This window comes from Heptranchias perlo, chromosome 21 (genome assembly GCF_035084215.1).
Source record: "Heptranchias perlo isolate sHepPer1 chromosome 21, sHepPer1.hap1, whole genome shotgun sequence".
NCBI lineage: Eukaryota > Metazoa > Chordata > Chondrichthyes > Hexanchiformes > Hexanchidae > Heptranchias > Heptranchias perlo.
In genome coordinates, this window is record NC_090345.1 from 38577726 (window position 1) to 38598755 (window position 21030).

The 21030-nt window shown below is 43.5% G+C and overlaps 1 pseudogene; it reads right to left on the reverse strand.

Moving 5' to 3' along the window:
* Positions 1-431: 431 nt before the first annotated feature.
* Positions 432-20138, reverse strand: LOC137340248 (interferon-induced protein with tetratricopeptide repeats 5-like; annotated as a pseudogene).
* Between the last annotated feature and the right edge of the window lie 892 nt (positions 20139-21030).

Consider the following 21030-nt stretch of genomic DNA (forward strand, 5'->3'; position numbering starts at 1 on the left):
GACAACACCTCCATAGAAAGGCTGAGCCCTTCCCGGTGCTGATTTTCCAATAGGTCTAAATATGATGTGAGGCCTCTGCAAACTCTCCTAATGTTAAGTTCCTCCATTGTCCGAATCCTCTGGACCTTCCCAACCATTCCTTTCTAACCTTTCTCTAACAGCGTTATGACTACAGCTAGCAGTGCAAGTGTCATGTTTCACTCCACAAACAACAGCTGTTAAGTTTACTGCCAGTGTTAAAGGCTGGTCTGAATGTTCCTTACAGAGCTGGTACAGTTCACCATCTCAAAGGTTGGACTATGAACAGCACTTACTGTCAGCATTAGCACAGATCAATGACACAAATAAAATCGTAGCTACAGTTTCTTTTTATTGGTTATTTTAACACTCAGTCTCTGATATTTACAGCAAATTAACATTTCTGGTTGGAAAATCTGTATCTGCAACTGTAAAATTTTCTTATTTTTAACCATTTTAATCTATTTTGATATACTTGAGCTGTAAATCACCCAGTGGAATTTAACGGCTTCCATTGAAAAGAATGCAAATCGGGGAGCTGCAGGCGGCTCGTTACAGGGAGTGGGAGAGAGAAAATAAACTTTCTTCCGACGTTATTCTGGCCATCGCTTATAGCGGGCAAATTGTATTCGCAAAAAGCTTCCAAGATTATTGGTGGGGGCTGTACTCACAAATATTTATACATGTACAAACAGTTGCTTCGAATGAAAGTATTAACAGCATCTATTAAATAAGTTAAGTCAGATGTGTACCCTGCCAAACTTGTACATAGATCAAAGAGCATTACTGTATCTTTCAAACCCTGTGTTTATTTTTAGCTGGGATAGTCAGTGTTGACCTAGATAGAAAGGGGTAATTCACAAAGAGCACTTCGATATTCATCATTATCACCATCAAACTCCAAGGCCTTTTCAAAGCATTCAATAGCTTCACGCTTCTCCCCATCCAGCTGGTGCGGCTCACCACTACCTTCCCAAGGGCAATTAGGGATGGGCAATAAATGCTGGCCTTGGCAGCGACGCCCACATCCCATGAGCGAATTTTTAAAAAAACAAGAATACCAAAGGTCTTGCTGTCGCTTGGATTCCTGTCAATTTGTTTTGCTGCAATATTTCTCAATTTTCTGCGACACATTTCCCATTCGTTTGTGCCACCTTGGATTTTAAATCCTTCCAGGAAATGGGAGATGGCATTTGATTCAGATCTTTTGTGATGCAGTTCAAATAACTCAGCCTGGAAACATATTGACTGTTTAGTTTGTGGATGAGTATCTTCTAATTGCAGTAGATTGCTGTAGATCTCCTCTGCTTTGAGATATTCTCCATTTAATGAACAGATTCCTGCAAAATCCAGTTGTGCAATAATAAACGTTAAGGGGCGGTGCTCAATTCCTTATTAAAATAATACTTGCATAGTTTGATCAACTCCACTTTCTGTTGAAAAGCAGGATTGCGAGGATCTTTGCTGCCTGGATTTTTGTGCAGTTGAAATAGATTGATTCAGTAACACACACCTATTTGGTGGTGTAAGCAGGTAGAGTTTGGGATAATTTCTAATGCTTTCCTCAACAGCTCCAAAGATTTACCCACAGCTCCATTCATTCTGAAAAATTTTGCTGCATAGTGAATCACACATGAAAGATCAGGGGACTTCTGCAATGCTTGTTCAACTAATTTAATTGTAAACAATTTTACAACACCAAGTTATAGTCCAGCAATTTTATTTTAAATTCACAAGCTTTCGGAGGCTACCTCCTTCCTCAGGTGAACAATGTGGTGATTTCCACATCGTTCACCTGAGGAAGGAGGTAGCCTCCGAAAGCTTGTGAATTTAAAATAAAATTGCTGGACTATAACTTGGTGTTGTAAAATTGTTTACAATTGTCAACCCCAGTCCATCACCGGCATCTCCACATCACAACTCATTTAAGGGCTTCCTCCTTTTGATTGAAGTCTTGTAGTTTTAGAGCCAACAAGAGATTATTAGCAAAAATGAGAGTGCACGGAATTGCAGGTAACCTTGTGACATGAGTTGGTAATTGGTTTAGCGTTGGGAGACAGAATGTAATAACGAATGTGACACGTAGTGTTCCTCAGGCATCTGTGCTGGGGCTTCAGCTGTTCATCATATACATCAATGGCTTGGATAAAGGAACAGAGAGTTTTATATCCAAGTTTGCAGATGACACTAAGTTAGGAGGCACAGTAAATTGGGTAGATGGGAGCAGGAATTTTACAAAGCGACATAGACAGACTAAGTGAGTGGGTAAAACTATGGCAGATGGAGTTCAATGTGGGGGAGTGTGAGGTCATCCACTTTGGATCTGAGAAAGACAATTCAGAATATTTTCTTAATAGTGAGAGACTAGGAGCTGTGGAGGAGCAAAGGGGTTTAGGTGTCCATGTACACAAATCACTAAAAGCTTCTGCACGGGTACAAAAAGTAATCAAAAAGTCTAATGGGATGTTGGGGTTGGAATTCCAAAGTGAGGAAGTGATGTTTCAGTTGTACAGAGCCTTGGTCAGACCCCATCTGGAGAACTGTATTCAGATTTGGACACCAAACCTCAAGAAAGATATCTTGGCCTTGGAGGGGGTACAGTACAAACTCACCAGAAGCATACCAGGCTTAAAGCCCAGGTTGCATGAACTTAGCTTGTATTGAGGTCTTTTAGATGGCAAAGCATTTGATAAGGTAGAACAGAGAAACTATCCCAAATCCCAAGTTTCCCATTCTATCCCTGCCTGAACCCCAAACTCCTGACCCCATTTCCCAGTCTTCCTTTCTCCCCCTAAGCCCACTCCCCAGTCCCAATCTCCGAAAGCCCCCCTCCCCCGGTCCCAATATCCCAGATCCCAGTCTCCTGCTCAACTCCACAGCCCCAATATTTACAGGGTGGCCTAAAACAGCCAAAGAACCCAGTAGGCGATGTTATCATTTTTTTGATCCATTTCCCACCCGGCAACCACCCAAATTGACAGCTTGGTCAGTGGCTGGGAGGGAACACCAACTACAGGAGGCCGCAGGCCCTTCCATGGCTATAACCATCTTTCTACCAGCCGATAGGGTTGGTTGTCCTATACAGCAGGAGGGTTTTATGGGCTCCCACAACCCATATGATGGCGGGGGGTTCAAAACCCCCTAACAAAAAACATTTGAAGGAAAGGGTTAACTGTGCCTCTTTTAAACAAAGACATTTGAAATCCTGCAAACACAGTAATGTGGTAAACTGTGTTCTCACAAATCCTGCTTTTTCCTCACTGACGCTGATGGCATTGAGTTTCAGGATCGAAGACATTGTACTGCGGATAAATATCTCGATTATTAAATAAATAAGCTAGATGGAGAATATTGAGCTGAAAGCATTGTCAGGTTTTGGAAGCACAAGCTTTTTAACACAGCAGGGGGTAATGAAAGAAAAGGCAACAAGGACATAGATCAAAGGCTTCGGATCAGGAAGGCAATGATAGGTGTGAAAAAAGCAGGGGCCTCTCATTCACATCTGGTAAAGGGCAATTCCACAGAGGACCTGCCGGCTGCTGAGGGGGCACCGTCACATCTTAGCGAGCCATCCACCAGCGCAGATACTCACACCTCGGTGGGTCCTAGTAGTCAGTTAGTTGGGTTGGCACCTGGTGACTCACCACACACGTGAGCACGAGCAGACACTGGTGGCAGGGGCAGCTGTGGAGAGTCCACGTCAGTGGGAGCACTCCTCTCCAGGCTCTGCTCAGCTGGACGCAGATGCTGAACTCCGGGGACCATCCTTTAAAAGGAGAATGATCGAGGGACAGCAGCACGGTTTGCGAGGTACTGGAATAAGAGCCACGCGCACTCTCCACAATAGCGCAGAGAATGGAGAAGTCCAACTCCTGCATGAGTGGAATGGTGGCACAGGTTCGGGAGGGAATCTCTGAGATAGTGTTGCAGGGATGTGAGCAACTGTCTGAGATAGTGTCACAGGTAAATGCGGGAAAGTCTGTGATGGAGAGAAGGCTAGCCTCCGCTGAGCTTCAAGCATGGCTCACAAATAAGTCCATTCAGGCCCTGACAACGACTGTGCGGGCTCAGGGTGAACAACATCCTGCCGCCTTAAACAGGCTGACAGAAACTTTAGAAGTGGCTTTACAAGGCATCGCACATGTCCTCCGAACTGTTATCCAGCAAGGTGGTAGGAGTGGTGTGGGCCTGGTCCAGGAGAGGGATGATGGCGAAAGGGGACATGGAGGTGGGGGTGCTGTTCAAAGCACTCTCACATCTCACATGTTGCCCCCTCTCAACCAGTACCCACAATGCTCCCTCCTCTCCAGGTGGCCGAGTCTGCCCCTGCACATGTGCAGGTGGAGCAGTCTTTGGAGGGGCCCTCACGAGCTCCAAAACCCAGAGGGCATAGGCCCAAAGCATCTAAGCAGTCAGGGCATGGACACGAGCAACCTGCCACTACCTCTGCTGCAGCCACAGGGGATGCACCAAGTAGGAAGAGAAAGGCTAAGGATTTGTGATCACGAAGGGTATGCACAAGGGTGTCTGACAGACTGTCACATTTTTCATTTATGTTTGGTTTTTGCTAAAGTCACATTAAATGTTATGATTGTCACCACTACTGCCACATCTTGCCCATTCTTGACTGGCTTTTGTGATAGAGCCCTTTCATGAGGGTCACCATGAACGGCGACACTTGATGCCACCCAGTAGGCCACTTTACAGTGGGTGTATGTGTAGTTGCAGGACTGTTTTGTGCAGGGGGGGGCAGTGGCTGGTGATGTTGCTCGTCCTCTGATGTGGTGGTGAATGCAGCCATGGCAACACCCATCCTGATGGTGTCAGTTTGAGAGGGTCCGAAAAGATGGTAAATATGTGTGAACAGAAAAATTGTGAGTGGAAACTAAGAATTTTCAATGAAAACACAAAGATTTCCCGGCCAAAAGTTTGTCTGAAAGAACTGAGTGCCCTGCTGCAATATCTCACCTTTTCTCCCCATCTGTCAAACAAGCATTTGAATGACCAACTGGCTGCTGGATCAAACATGTCTGGTGGAACATGGAATGTCTGGTGGAACATGGAATGTCTGGTGGAACATGGAGTGTTTCCCACAGCATGGGAAACACACTGAAGATGTTTGAAAATCAGACCCCTGTCTCAATGTGCACAAAATTAAGTACTTCAAGTATCTAACTAACTGTCTTAACTGTCAGCCGGCCGGCTTTAATTGCCGGTGGGACTTCCGCATTCGGGAGGCGCGTGCGCACACAGATGTGTCAGTGGGGAGCCCGGAAGTCTGCGGGTTGGAGCCGGGCTCCAAACCCGCTCGGGATTTCCCCGATTTTCAGAGTCCCTCCCACCGCCCCCAACGCACCTGCTACTTCATTCCAAAATCGAGCCCATGGTCTTTTCTACATCAAGGGTCTCCAGTCACATGATCAAAGCCTAAACTGTCAATCATTGAAGTATGTTAATGATTGAGGCATATCAATGGAGCGATTGGATAAAAAGAATGACCTTCACCAATCCCACGTCCGATCGGTAAAAAACAATATAAAAAGAAGACTTTGAGAGAAGAACAGTCTCTTCACCACCCGGCTGTCACAAGGAACACACACTGCAGTTGAACATCACTCAAGAAGAAGAGGATCTTGAGTTCTGAAGAGCTGTATGAATTGTTAAGTCATTACATAATAATGTTGCAAATTATTAAGTGTATAGTGGGATTTTATAAAGGAAAGTTATATGATTTTGCTTCATGAATGATAACATCATTAAATAATTATTTTTGATTAACGAAACTATCATGAGTGAGGGTGACATTCTTTGCTTGACTATTTGTCCAGTGTCCAAGAATCACACAAAATAAGGAATTCCCTATGTGGTGGGGGGGAGAAAGGGAAGCACCCATACCCAGTGGATCCAAGTATCCTCACTGGACATCAACACAGAATTCAGAGCCAGAAGCTCTGGTCTCTACTTGCCTGGACTGTTTGGAGTGGGCCTTGAACCCTGTACCTTCAGAGGTGAGAACATTACCACTGAGCCAAAGGCTCACTCCAGGAAAAAAATTCCACAAACAAAAACTGATGACAGACAAATGTTGCCCTCATCCGCTGCTCTCAAAACAACCAGATATGGAAATAATGCTGAGCAACCAAGCAGTGAAAGGCACTCTTGAGATTTGGAGCCAGGATCTCCTAGTTTAGGAGGCAGGTGATTAAGCCACAACACCCAACACACCGACAGTTCAATAATGCAGCCAAAACTACAACACGTCAGCTCTAAGAAGGCCGACAACAGGCTTCAACAGCTGCAACTCTGGTGCAAAATTTACCCTATTGTATTCAACATTAATAATAATTCAGAATCCTAAGTCTTAGTATTAAAATAGGAAAATAATAATTATCCAATTATCTTGGTATATGGATGCAGAACATTTGTCAAAATTTACAGCATCTTAAAATAAAAAATCATGTAACTGGTAAAAATTTACAGCATAATTAATAAATAATACCCAATAAGTTAAAATATAACAAATCATGAGATATAAATGAGAGATCTGATTTAACAAACTAAAGCAATATGCATTGAAATGGTATTTCTCATTCAAAATCAATAAATCTGCATCCATTTAGTTTCACATTTGCCTTTTCGATAACTCAGTAGAAGGAATGAAATTATCAATGGATTTAATTTTAAAGGGAAACTAAATGCCGTCTTTTTTCTTGTTCTTTTCCAGTCAGCATGAGTCAGAGGCCATGTGGAAATGCATAAAGAGATACCTGACCATATTAACTTTCTAATACCCTTAAACCACAAAAAGAAGAAATTCATGATGGATATTTGACCATTTGGCTCACATAATGGGGTAGCTACAACACACACACAGAAAGGCACGTTTAAGCCTTGGTATGTTGATAATTAAGTTAGCTGAGCAGGTGCTTAGTACCGTCTGGCCCTCCTAGCAGATAAGGGTATTGCTGACTATAAAATATAATGAGAATACAGTTTCTTGAAAGGCTATGTGGCCTTGAGACTGACTTCAGCCCTACTGATAACCAGGACAAGAATGTGGTGAGGATGAATATGCTCAGGTCTACGCGGCCTACGTGCCAAGATAGGAATGAGCTATGGACGTTCAGAGGGGGCAGGCTCACAACTTGATTGACCTACTTGATTGATTGACCAACTACCTGAACCAATAAAGAATGTACGTGTACGCCCATATTCTACGACAGGTAGGCGTTACTAATTAAACTGTATAAACATGAGCTGTTTCCTTTGTTCAGGGAAGATGTAGCCCTAACCATTGTTTAGGGTACAGCTTCTCTTGTATACAAGTTTCTTTTAATAAATTCTTACTTGTCTGAAAATAAGTAATGCATTGTATATAATAGGTAATAAGTTTAAGTTTAAGTTTTCAACAGTTCTTGGAGGTCCCATCGAAATTGCTTGTGATCCCCGGTAAGTACGGATACAGGTTGTCTGTGCGAGCCCAGACACACTGCGATTGATAAGTGTACGTATTAACTGACGTGACTAATTCTTCTGTTTGCCTTTAGGAATTGGAAGGCGATCATAGGAAATGTGTTTCGTATAGACAAGGAGAAAAAAAAAGGGAAAAAAAAAAAGAGAGACACGCGACAGATTACTCGATATTGTCAGCTGCGGTGTTGTAGTAACGGGCTGAGAGAGAGCAATAACGGAGTAGATCTGTGATACCGGTGATTACTAGAGTGACGTTGAGGTTGCTGTATGGGACCAACAAACGGTCAGCTGCTCGTGGAAAAAGGCGCCAGAGAAATAGAGAGAGGTAACCAGGTTACAGACTTGTGTAAAAAATTTTAAGTGTGAAGTTGTAATTCAGACAAGCGCAGACTAGATGTTGCGTAATTCGGAAAAGTGTGAAATTACAAGTCTGTAGTGGCGACAAACGCAGGCTGGTGTTGATGTCGCATTAACAATTCGGAACAGTGTGAAATTATAATTTACCTCGCGTAGTGTTAAGGTATATAAGATAGTTAAGATAGGCCTTGATTGTTGTGTAATTACAGATGAAGGATAAATGATTTTTTTAAAAAAGGGACGGATAATAACTACAGAATGTGTTCTTTTGTACTGTCTCTTTAAAAAGCCTCTCCTTATTGTGAGTGTTTTCTGTTGGTGTTGCGGGTCACGCCCCCTTCTTACTGCGTCTTACGTGTTTTCCTTTTTTGTGTAATGTATCTGTTTTGTCTTGTGTTTAATTCTGATATTGCTGAATTAAAATTGGAGTTATTGAGGTTAAGTGACCTATTAAATTCTGGTTCTTATAAAATGTGAGCATGTCAAATTCCAGACATGGGATCTTCACAAAAAAAAAATTGGCATTTTGAATTTTTATCTTGTGATTGGCTGTGGTTTGAAAAAAAATGACCCAAAAAAAATAACGGGACAGACAAAAAAAAAAGCTATCTGGTATCACCGTGATAGGAAAAGTCGGAATGCTGGAACAGCTCAGAGAGTTGGTCACAATCATACCAAAAAAAAGTATGAATTTTTTAAAAAAAGAATTTATGTGAAAATTACATTGACGTATGCTGAGAACGCTGCGTGCATCTGATACCTGGCTCCGTCGTTTTGTTTCTGAGAAAAAAAGTTAACCCCTTCCAAGGACACCAACATCTGTTTTCAATTCACCAAGCAACAATCTTTGCATTTATATAAAATAATTGACAAAATGAGGTTGAATTGTAAAAGAAAAGATAAAGTGCAGCTTTAAAGAATTACAAGTTACAGTTGCAGGATGATCTCTGGTTATAAATTAATTTGATCTTCTTCAAAGCATTTTTGTGCTATTGTGATCGATCTGTTCCCCCACCCCTTAAGGTTTTTACAAGCAAGAAATAACTTGGATTCCTGTCAATTTGTTTTGCTGCAATATTTCTCAATTTTCTGCGACACATTTCCCATTCGTTTGTGCCACCTTGGATTTTAAATCCTTCCAGGAAATGGGAGATGGCATTTGATTCAGATCTTTTGTGATGCAGTTCAAATAACTCAGCCTGGAAACATATTGACTGTTTAGTTTGTGGATGAGTATCTTCTAATTGCAGTAGATTGCTGTAGATCTCCTCTGCTTTGAGATATTCTCCATTTAATGAACAGATTCCTGCAAAATCCAGTTGTGCAATAATAAACGTTAAGGGGCGGTGCTCAATTCCTCATTAAAATAATACTTGCATAGTTTGATCAACTCCACTTTCTGTTGAAAAGCAGGATTGCGAGGGTCTTTGCTGCCTGGATTTTTGTGCAGTTGAAATAGATTGATTCAGTAACACACACCTATTTGGTGGTGTAAGCAGGTAGAGTTTGGGATAATTTCCAATGCTTTTCTCAACAGCTCCAAAGATTTACCCACAGCTCCATTCATTCTGAAAAATTTTGCTGCATAGTGAATCACACATGAAAGATCAGGGGACTTCTGCAATGCTTGTTCAACTAATTTAAGGGCTTCCTCCTTTTGATTGAAGTCTTGTAGTTTTAGAGCCAACAAGAGATTATTAGCAAAAATGAGAGTGCACGGAATTGCAGGTAACCTTGTGACATGAGTTGGTAATTGGTTTAGCGTTGGGAGACAGAATGTAATAACGAATGTGACACGTAGTGTTCCTCAGGCATCTGTGCTGGGGCTTCAGCTGTTCATCATATACATCAATGGCTTGGATAAAGGAACAGAGAGTTTTATATCCAAGTTTGCAGATGACACTAAGTTAGGAGGCACAGTAAATTGGGTAGATGGGAGCAGGAATTTTACAAAGCGACATAGACAGACTAAGTGAGTGGGTAAAACTATGGCAGATGGAGTTCAATGTGGGGGAGTGTGAGGTCATCCACTTTGGATCTGAGAAAGACAATTCAGAATATTTTCTTAATAGTGAGAGACTAGGAGCTGTGGAGGAGCAAAGGGATTTAGGTGTCCATGTACACAAATCACTAAAAGCTTCTGCAAGGGAACAAAAAGTAATCAAAAAGTCTAATGGGATGTTGGGGTTGGAATTCCAAAGTGAGGAAGTGATGTTTCAGTTGTACAGAGCCTTGGTCAGATCCCATCTGAAGAACTGCATTCAGATTTGTACATCAAACCTCAAGAAAGATATCTTGGCCTTGGAGGGGGTACAGTACAAACTCACCAGAAGCATACCAGAGCTTAAAGCCCAGGTTGCATGAACTTAACTTGTATTGAGGTCTTTTAGAGGTCTTATTTCCGTATTGATGAAGTTAAGAATTTGGACTGCACTGGGTTTTTTTAAGATGTTGGTCTGATACCTTTGGAGTCACAGCATTCTGAAAGTGGAAAGAGCAGGTACTGTTTAAACAGTTTTATTGTCTCTTGATAAAAACAATGATTTTTTGTGAATTTTGAAGGGAGACACCCTCTTTCTTCAGGGTGCATGGTGAGGATCCTTGAACCCTCCTCCCCTGAGGGAATAGATGAAAAAAAAAAGAGGACGGCGATAATGATCATATTGGCTTTCAATTGTCGTCTGAAAGATAAGATTAGGGAAAAGGCTGTTTGCAAAGCTAAAGCAGAGTCTGAAAAGAAAATAAAGGAGCTGCATGCAAACAAGTTGGTCAATAAGAAACATTGGAGAAAACACTATGATTAAAATAAATCTCAAAAATAGTGTGCAAAATATATAGTGTAAAGCAATCCACAAATGTGAGAAGTAAAAATATCAGTCAAACCTGTGTGAGGAGAAAATTTGAAGCCAAAAAAATCGCCAAGTAGCTAAAAAAGTTGAATTTGCTGAGTGTCTAGCAAAGTGGAATGAAATATGGAAACTCAATCTCAGAGGGAGAAGTATCAAATTACTGCTACCACGAGAGCCAGTTTATGTTAACCCCTTCCATCTCAAGAAGCCAGACTGTCATGCCATCTTAACTGCCAAGAGCAGTTCAAACAGATAGAAATGACCCAGTCGGTTGAGAACTGTCTGAGGCTTGCCCAGAACACAGGTGAACATGAGGTAACAATTGGTATAGGTTATGCTATTAAAATTGACCCAATTACTCAGAAATGCCAAAGGCTACAACTTGACTGAGATATAAGTTTCCACACAGACAATGCTACAGTAAAAAAAAATGATAAGAAAGGTGAATGTAAAACAAATCGTATGAAGATAAATCATAGGTTGGACAATTGGAAGTCCATTACTTGAGCTATGTACTGACACAGGGTACTAAACACCTACCAGAAGATAGGAAATTGACAATTTTAATTTACCCCGCCCACAGTATGATAAGGAAGTTCGACAAGTTCTGGGGCTATTCAATTTTATTTGAAACTATTCACGAATGGTAGCTCCAATACAAGATCTGACCAAAGGGGGGAGACCTTCCCTGACAAATTATATAACTCGCATTGAGAATGCTAAGAAAACTCAATAATTATATCAACACCTCCTAACTCAAGTGTTAAAACAAGGTGCGACATGGAATGGAGGTGGACATCGTAAAAGAGATAGACAAATGTGGAGATGTAAAAGGTCTGTGATAAACGATATAGCAACTGCCTTTAATACGGGTGCCTCAGTTGTTAACACCATTGATTTGGCAACATTAGATCAAAGGGTCAGAGATTTAGGGTCTCGCATTAAAGATATATTAAAAAAATAAATGAAAATACAGATAAGGAATTGTCTGAGGATCAAATGCTGACCATACATTTGCAAAAGATAGCTACAGTGCTAGAAATACATGCCCAAATCATGAATAAATTAATAAAAGAGGAATATAACGTATCTTAGCAGGCGGCTGCAAATGACATCTGCAGTACATATGGTAACTGGATTGTGGAACAGACACGAGAGAACCTAGCCCAGATACAGGCAGGGGAAGTATCCTTATGAATAACGAATCAACAAACTGAGGGTGAACCTGACCTGTGGGCATGTTGGAGGTGGTACCTCCAAGCGGCTGTTAGCAAACAAGAACATCACCCCTTGCCAATTCAGGGCAATGGTGCGGGTGTACCCCACTCAAGTGGAGTGTAAACCTGACGGCGGAGGGCTCCTAGGGCTGGTACTAGTAATACTGGTGATGGCACCCGAAACCCAGGGACGAGAGGTGTACCAAGTACAGAATATTGGGGTAGTGAAGGATGGAATGCACATATCCCATCACAATATGTTACCATATGCTGAAAAAAAACAAAAGGGAATTTGGCTGGAACAAAATTAGAGGGATGTGTCACTAGACATGCTATCACTGTATGTCCACACAGTATTGAACACAGCCCAGAAGCACAGTGTGGGTTTAACAATACCGGTACCAATCAGGATATTAACTGTACCATGGAGGCCCTAGGGGCAGATCTAAAACCCACTCAAGTGGCATATGCCGGAAAGGGCGAATACTGTGATACAACTAATTTCAAAACGTTTAAATATGCCAATCTAACTTGTGATATTTTAAGTCCAAAGTTCTGCTTCATTCCTGAAGTCCTGGTTCGGATTGGACCCGAGGAACTGGTAGAGATACACCGGCATAACCTCACCACCTTACAAGTTTCTGAGGATGTCAAAAATGGACTTAAAAGATTATCAGGACACATTTGGGTATCTGATACCCCTGTTGCCTAAATACTTGAAAGCATTGCGAATGGAGATACGCCTCTCCCAGAAGGTTTACAACAGAACAATAAAAAAACATTAAGCATGACATTGACCAAATTGGTGGGATGACCTCTGGAATTTGGGACTGAATATACAGATCCATCCTTGGATTAGATTAATTTCATATGCATTAGTCGTAGTGCAGTTTGTTGTCATGTGCTTCTTGATTTTCATGGCATGTAATAAATGTCGTAAGCAGAGGATGAAGGGTTTGGCAAAGGTATTAAAACAGAGCCTGGGTGAGAATGTCCCCATTGTCTCTGTGATTTCAACAAGTAACACATCTTAATGGTACCAGGAGTAGCACCCGCTGGGGTAAGGTGCATGTAAAAGGGGAGACAATCATAGTTTGATAGGATTATCTGATGCTCAGCCTCTCTTCCACCTGGACTGGTGGCCAACACGAAGGGAACCTGGTTAAGATGAGGTACAGCATCTAAGAGGATATTGTAGGGATAAAATTTGGATTAAGGGATATAAAGGGGTGGGCCCCAATTCACCGGTATAAAACGGTCTGAAAGGTACCATTCAGTCTAGTTAGGCTGGAAACAAAATATAAAGCACCATGGGAAATTTGACTATGTTAGCCCTTTTCAAACTAACATGGACAGGTTTAGCTGACCAAGGACATTCCCAGCTTACTTGAGAAATGTTTAGAAGGAGTCTGTTCCTGAGAAGAGATAAGAGTACAAAGGCGTATTGATGAAACATGGCTGGGTTCTATTGGGACTTCTCGAGTTCAAGGGTTAGTCATATTCGTTGTTATAATTCTGATAGCCTATTGCTTATTCAAATGTTGCTGTGCTATGATGTCCAATTTGGGTACAAATATATCACCCACTAATTTAATGGTACAAGTAGAGATGGGAGGAGAGAGGTGCAGGAAGAATTTGAACGGTTAACTAAGGTAATGCTTTACTAGAATATTGTCCTTTATAAAGGACAAAATGGGGGAATGTGGAAATGCATAAAGAGATACCTGACCATATTAACTTTCTAATTCCCTTAAACCATAAAAAGAAGAAATGCATGATGGATATTTGACTATATTAATTCTTTGTTGGCTCACATAATGGGGTAGCTACAGCACACACACAGAAAGGCACAATTGTGTAATTACGTTTAAGCCTTGGTATGTTGATAATTAAGTTAGCTGAGCAGGTGCTTAGTACCATCTGGCCCCCCTAGCAGATAAGGGTATTGCTGACTATAAAATATAATGAGAATACAGTTTCTTGAAAGGCCATGTGGCCTTGAGACTGACTTCAGCCCTACTGATAACCAGGACAAGAATGTGGTGAGGATGAATATGCTCAGACCTACGAGGCCTACGTGCCAAGATAGGAATGAGCTATGGACGTTCAGAGGGGGCAGGCTCACTACTTGATTGACCAACTACCTGAACCAATAAAGAATGTACGTGTACGCCCATATTCTACGATAGGTGGGCGTTACTAATTAAACTGTATAAACATGAGCTGTTTCCTTTGTTCAGGGACGACGTAGCCCTAACCGTTGTTTAGGGTACAGCTTCCCTTGTATACAAGTTTCTTTTAATAAATTCTTACTTGTCTGAAAATAAATGTTTGGAGTTAATGCATTGTATATAATAAGTAATAAGTTTAAGTTTAATTTTTCGACAGACAGAACATGTTCGAACTAGTCTGGGCTCACTTTCCTGGGCAGGCAGCACGACCCACTCTATAAACTATACCCGTCAGCCTCAGAAAAGAGGTTTCTCTTATCCACGCCTCAAAGTGGAGCAGCTCCACAGAGGCCACGGAAATTAGACTGCTGGTTATTATCTGGAAAACCAGCTCTCGATGAACCATCACATTTTGGATGCAGACCAGCGAGCTTCACACAGACACATTAAATATAAGAAAAGAAAGACTTACATTTATAAAGAATCTTTCATGACCCAAGACGTTTTGAAGCCAATGAAGTACTTTTGAAGTGTAGTCACTGTTGTAATTTAGGGAAACGCAGCAGGCAATTTGAGCACAGCAAGATCCCACAAACAGCAATGAGATAATGGGCAGATAAATTGTTCTAATGCTTTTAGTTCAGCGATAAATATTGGCCAGGACACCAGGGAGAACTCCCCTGCTCTTCTTCAAAATAGTGCCTTGGGATCTTTTACATCCACCTGAGAGGGCAGACGGGGCCTCGGTTAAATGTCTCACCCAAATGACAGCACCTCCGACAGCGCAGCACTGCCTCATTACTGCCCTGGAGCGTCAGCCTAGATTTTGTGCTCAAGTCTCTAGAGTGGGACTATGGAAACCACATCCTTCTGACACAGAGGTAAGAGTGCTACCCACTGAGCCAAGGCTAACTACTTAACATGGAGCACATGTAGGGTTGCCAACCCTTTAGGATCATCCTGGATTCTCCTGGAACTAATGGTTGATCTCCTGGGCACTGCTTCCAGCAATTGTGGAGAAAAATCATAGGGGCATTAAAAAAATGAGCTTTTTTCCATTTACTTTGAACACTTTTGTTTCTTAGTTATAAAAATATTTGAGGTAGGGGGGGAAAGGATGTTTGATTGACAGTCAAGAATCATCCACTCAGGTAACAAAGGGGTCGCTATTAACCCCTCCCCCCCCCCTCACGGCCAGTAGGAGGGGGTCAGGGGGGTGTTAAAAATTTAAAATCTTGTAACACGACCCCAACCCAACATGTAAGCACCTGACAATGCATTTTTACAGCAGCGGGTTACGTGGTGTATCTGTGTCACGCTCTCGAGGGGCGGGGCACTTCATTATAATATTTAAATCAGGCTTGCCACAGTGCAGTTGCGATCGGCTGGACCCCCCCTCCAAACCCACGATCTTTGCTTTCTCCCGATTGCTACTCCGACACTCCCTTCTGCCCCACGATCTCTCCCTCCCGATCGCCGTGCTCTGAGCACCCCCCCACCATGACCCAATCTTTTCCGATTGCCGGGGACCGTCCCCAACAGACCCCGTCTGCAGCCTTCTACCGCTGGCCTTCCTGCCCAATAGCCGGTCAGCCTGTCAATCTGGCCGGCTGCCGGGCGGGAAACGGGATTAAAAAATGATAATCTGTTGCTGCTGTTAAATTCAGCAGGACCTCTGTGTCTTTGTGCTTTCCGAGTTTCCCCCCACAACAGTGGCCCCTGCCCGCCTCCCCATGAATATCGGGGCCAAAGAGCCCGTTCACTTTCCATTTGATGTGGGCAGGTGGTGCGCTGTGATAATGGATGTGTCGGGCAATCAGTGTTAGGAGTGTGGGTGTGGGGTGGTTGAAGGCAGGAGGGTCATGTGATGATACCTCCAGGAATATGACCAACCAGAGTTGGCAAACTAGGCACATGCCAACCAATATTGTTCAAATATTTCCTATTTGGTTCTTATGGAAATTCCATATAATCCACACTAAACAAAAGTACAGTGTGCAAGTAATTTTAATACAAATACAAGTTTGCATTACTTTGCAAAACCAATACATAAAACATTTGCAAATATTCCCATATTTTCCTAGTTAGAAGCTCATGGAGGACCAAGTAACTGAAGATTACCAACAAGCTCTGGGGATGGTGGCATGGAATGACAAACACCTCAGGTAGCACCAACTCCACCGTAGCAGCCTTCAAACAGGGGTTGGGTGCTGGGCTGCTCTGTCACTAGCCTGTAGGCTCTTTGCTTACACATTGGGGTTTGTTTTCCTTTTGTTCTTGCCTGTCGCTTCTTAAGGCTGAATGGGGAGAGGGTTAAATAAAGGATAGCCGATGGGTTAACATGCCTTTTGAGCCTTTCCAAAGGCTGTAAGGGTTTATCTCTCTCCCATAATCAGCCACTTCCCTTTAATTGTCTGCATCCCTTTAAATTTCCCCTTACACAGAAGTTTCCAGATCAACAGCCTATCTCCTCGCACCTGTCCAAATTTGTAATTTGAGCTGTCAAAAGGGGCTGATCCCAGAAAATTGAGTGTAATTAGCCCTTCTGGGGAGATTTGCACCATTTAGAACTGACACAGGAACATTAGGAACAGGAGTAGGGCATTCATCCCTTCAGACCTGCTCCGCCGTTCAATTAGATCCAGGCTGACCTGCAACACAACTCTATTTACTCGCCTTTGCTGCATATCCCGTGATACCCGTACCTAACAAATATCTATCAATTTCAGTCATGAGAGCTCCAATTGTCCCAGCATCCACAGACTTTTGGGGGGCCAGGGTGGGGTGGGGAGGGGGGATGTTCCAGATTTCTACCACCCTTTGTGTGTAAAAGTGCTTCCTGATTTCGCTTCTGAATGGCCTAGTTCTAATTTTAAAATTATCTCCCCTTGTTCTTGAATCTCTCACCAGAGGAAATAGTTTTTCTGTATCTACCCTATCAAATCCTTTTAACATTTTAAACACCTCGATCAAATCACCCCTCAATCTTCTATATTCAAGCTAAGTTTATGCAGCCTGTCCTCATAATTTAATCCTCTGACTTATACCATTACAGGAAGATTGGTCCCAGTAAAGTTCTCGTTCAGATTGATAAAGACTTATTATATTCCAATATACCTGCAAAATTCAATCAATGTTAGTTTCTTGTGGATGGAGCTTTTACCTCATGGTGCTGATCAGTTGTCGCTGTTTTAAGAAACTGCTTTTCCATCAGTGCAAGAAGGATACCAAGATCGTAATGGTAAATCTACCCCGATCAGCACTCCTTCCAAACACCAAGAACCTGGTAAGTAGCAACAGGTTTTTGGAATTGGAAACCAAAAGAATAAACACTGCTTTTTAATTTGATCTCTACTTCATGAATCATGTAATATATGTTTCCGAATTCTCTACTCACCTGGTGCAGTTTCCAGGAAACTGAAACTTTAATATTGGGAAGATTGACAAAGTCACTGGGGGGAATCTTAACCCCCAAGAACAGGTGGGTTGGAGGCGGGTGGATAGTTAAAATAATCAATTTTTGGAGCTCAAACGCAAACCGGCTCCAACGCGCCCATTTCGATGTTTAACGGAGGCACGTTGGATGCGGAGCGTGTAACCGACTCACCGCAGTCACATCTTAATTATTTCAGGTGGGTGGGTATTTATAGCATCAATTAATGTCCTTATGAGACATTAAGTAGGTGATTTTCAATTGAATTTTACTTACCTTTAAATTTAACGTCTCCAGCACGGGTTTCCCAGGGCTTGTGAATCTCGCCAGTCAAACGGAGGCGAAATTGAGCTGCAGTTCATGTGGGTATTTAAAGTTGTGATTGCCCCTTCTGAATAAAAGCTCAGTTATTGCAGCTGGTGTCTCAGTTCTCTCTGGCAAACGTTTGGCAGAGGGTTCTTGTATTGATACAGCTTTTTCAAAACCTTTGGAGCCTTTCAAACCGACGAGATCAGGATGGGGGGGGGGGTGCAATGGATGTATTCGAGAGGACATTGGAGGAGGAAGACAACGGCCATCCACGGCAGCAACGGTGCTGTGGTAAGATCTGCAGGTGCACAAGAGAGAGGTGCACAACACACATCTGGAGAACAGCAGAGAGGAGACATGAGTGGAGAACAACAGAGACAAGAGCAACAGAGGTCTCACTACGCACATGAGAGGGTCCACAGGCAGAGGCTGAGCTTCCTTGACCTATCTGAGGAGCAGTGCCTACGCAGGCTCAGTTTGAGCTGGCAGGTGGTCACGGACATCTGCAGCATCCTTCAAGAAGAGTTGCTCCATGCTGGATCAAGTGGCCAAGCATTGCCCATCGCAGTAAAAGTCACCACTACCCTCAACTTTTTTGCTTCTGACTCCTTCCAGTGTGTCACCTGAGACATCTCCAGGGTATCTCAGTCGTCTGCACAAAAACGTATAAGGCAAGTGACGGATAGGTTGTTTGCCAGGGTGTCTACTTATGTGAAGTTCCCCCGCGACGACAATAGCCAGAATGAACAGACAGTGGGCGCTAAATTGGGCCATGTAACGCCTGTTGTTTCGGCGCTACACAGCCCAATTTAGTGCCCAAGTTTCCAGCGTGACGTGCACCAGACGCCATCTTGGTATAGGAGTTAACGCAGGTGCAAATACCGAATGCCGGAAGCATGTAAAGTAGGGAGAAAATGGATCTAATCAGTGTGCAACGCTGATTTAAAGTGATAGACATCGTTTTGGGACTTAACACTCAACTCAACGCACAGTCTTAACTCCGACCATCTGAACATGTCTTTGAGTGCCGGGAGGACCCCCACCAGCACTATTTAAAGGGACGTTGCAGGATTTACAGGTTAGTGGCTAGATTATTGTTTCTGGCTGCTGAGACATTTGTAACTATTTTTGGAGGTCCCCTATACTTGAATACTAGGACTAGGGGACATAGCCTAACATTTAGAGCCAGGACGTGCAGGAATGAAGTTAGGAAATGCTTCTACATGCAAAGCGTGGTAGAACTTTGGAACGGTCTTCTGCAAACGGCAGTTGATGCTAGCCCAATTGTGAATTCTAAATTTGACATTGATAGATTTCTGTGAACCGAGGGTATTAAGGGATATGGGGCTAAGGCAGGTATATGGAGTTAGGTCACAGGTCCACCGTGATCTCATTGAATGGCGGAACAGGCTTGAGGGGCTAAATGCCACTGCCACTTGCTGTCTCCTGATATGCGCCACCTTCTCCTGCAAGAAAGTGGGACGTGTGTCTGGGTGATGTACCTGTCATGGTTGAATAGCTGCCAGTGTGTGTGGCCTGTGAGTTGTAGGTGGGCAGCTTGCAACAGTGGTAACGTGTAAGGGTGAGAGGAAGCACCTGATTGGAAGAGTTGAGTACTGAGTTTATTGGTATTTGGGTGATGGGGGTGTAGTGCGTGGTGCAGTGGATGCGGTTAGTTGTGTCATTGGTAGGAGACGCCACTTGACAGTTGACCTCACTCACCTTGACCACTCGTGTCAAAACCTTGAACTTCTTCCTGCACTGCATCCATGTTCATGATGCTGTGCACCTGGCATTGACTTTGTCCCCTGCTGCCTCCCACTGCCTTTTGGGTATGTCTGGAGGGCCTCTTGCACCCCCTGTGGATATAGGATGTCCCTTCTTCTGTCCACCTCTTGCACCAAAGCCTCTAGAGCATCAACAGAGAACCTTGGTGCACGCACTCTCGCAGGCCTGGTACAAACTCAGATCGGCAGATTGGTGAGGTCTGGCGTGCAGATTGGAGGATGTGGGATTTAGTAGTGTGCAACTTTTATTCAATGTTTTTCTATAACTCACCAGTTTGTAAACATAGGGACGGGTGCTACATTTGTGTTTTATGTGTGTGATGTCTGATCTCCGTTCAGACTCCGTGCAGACAGCGGACTGTTATTTTCAGCAAATAACAGGTACCGGCTACCTTTAAGAGATTTCTAACAAACAGCCTGCTGTTAAGAGATTGGGGCTCCCTCTGCTGGTGGAAAGTGCGAATTGCATTGAATCCTCGTGTCAACGCTGATTCCGAACACTGCTTGAAGGTCTCGGGCCTCATGACAATCTCGTCCTGCCTGCGCAGGGCCCACTGGGCGTGGGGTAATAGTGGATCATGCTACCCCCACCCAATAATAGGACCTATCCAATTTTCTTCCCCCATCGTGTTTCGCCTCTCCGGCTGGCTTCCCACAGCTGCAGGATGTGGTCAATTGCACACACATGGCAATCCGAGGAGCACCACAGGGGTTTTCATCAACCGCAAGGGATTTCACTCCGTCAATGCACAGCTGGAGAGAAACCACAAGAAGCGATTTATGCAGGTATGCGCCAGATTCCCGGGCAACTGCCGTGATGCCTTTACACTGCGGCAGTCCAACAATCCAGACCTCTCCCTACCAGCAGACTGACCTAAGGGCTGGCTTGTAGGAGACAAGGGATAGCCTCTTCAAACTTGGCTCATGACACTTGTGAGGAACCCCACCAATGAGGCACAAGAGCACTACAACAGAGCCATATGACCACCAGGTGTGTCATTATACAAACCATCAGCATGTTGACGATGTGCTTCAGGTGCGTGGATAGGTCTGGAGGAGCCCATCAGTACTCGCCAGTGAGGGTCTCCAGAATCATAGTGGTGTGCTGCGTCCTGCACAACATAGCGCAGCAGAGAAGATTGGAGGTGGAGGACAATGAAGGCACTCGTCAATCACCCTCTCATGACGCCAACATTGAAGAGCAGGAGGAAGAGGAGGAGCAATATGAAGATGGGGTACCCATCGCCAGACCAGCCGCGTACATTGCTGCCCACGATGCCAGGGATGGCCTCATATCTCAAAGGTTCTCTTAGAGTGCAAAACAATAGACATTGAAAATCTCAGGCCAGCTCCCACCACCAATCACCCCCACCTTTGCACAAAACAGTCCTTCAACCACATTTCTTCACCCTTGTG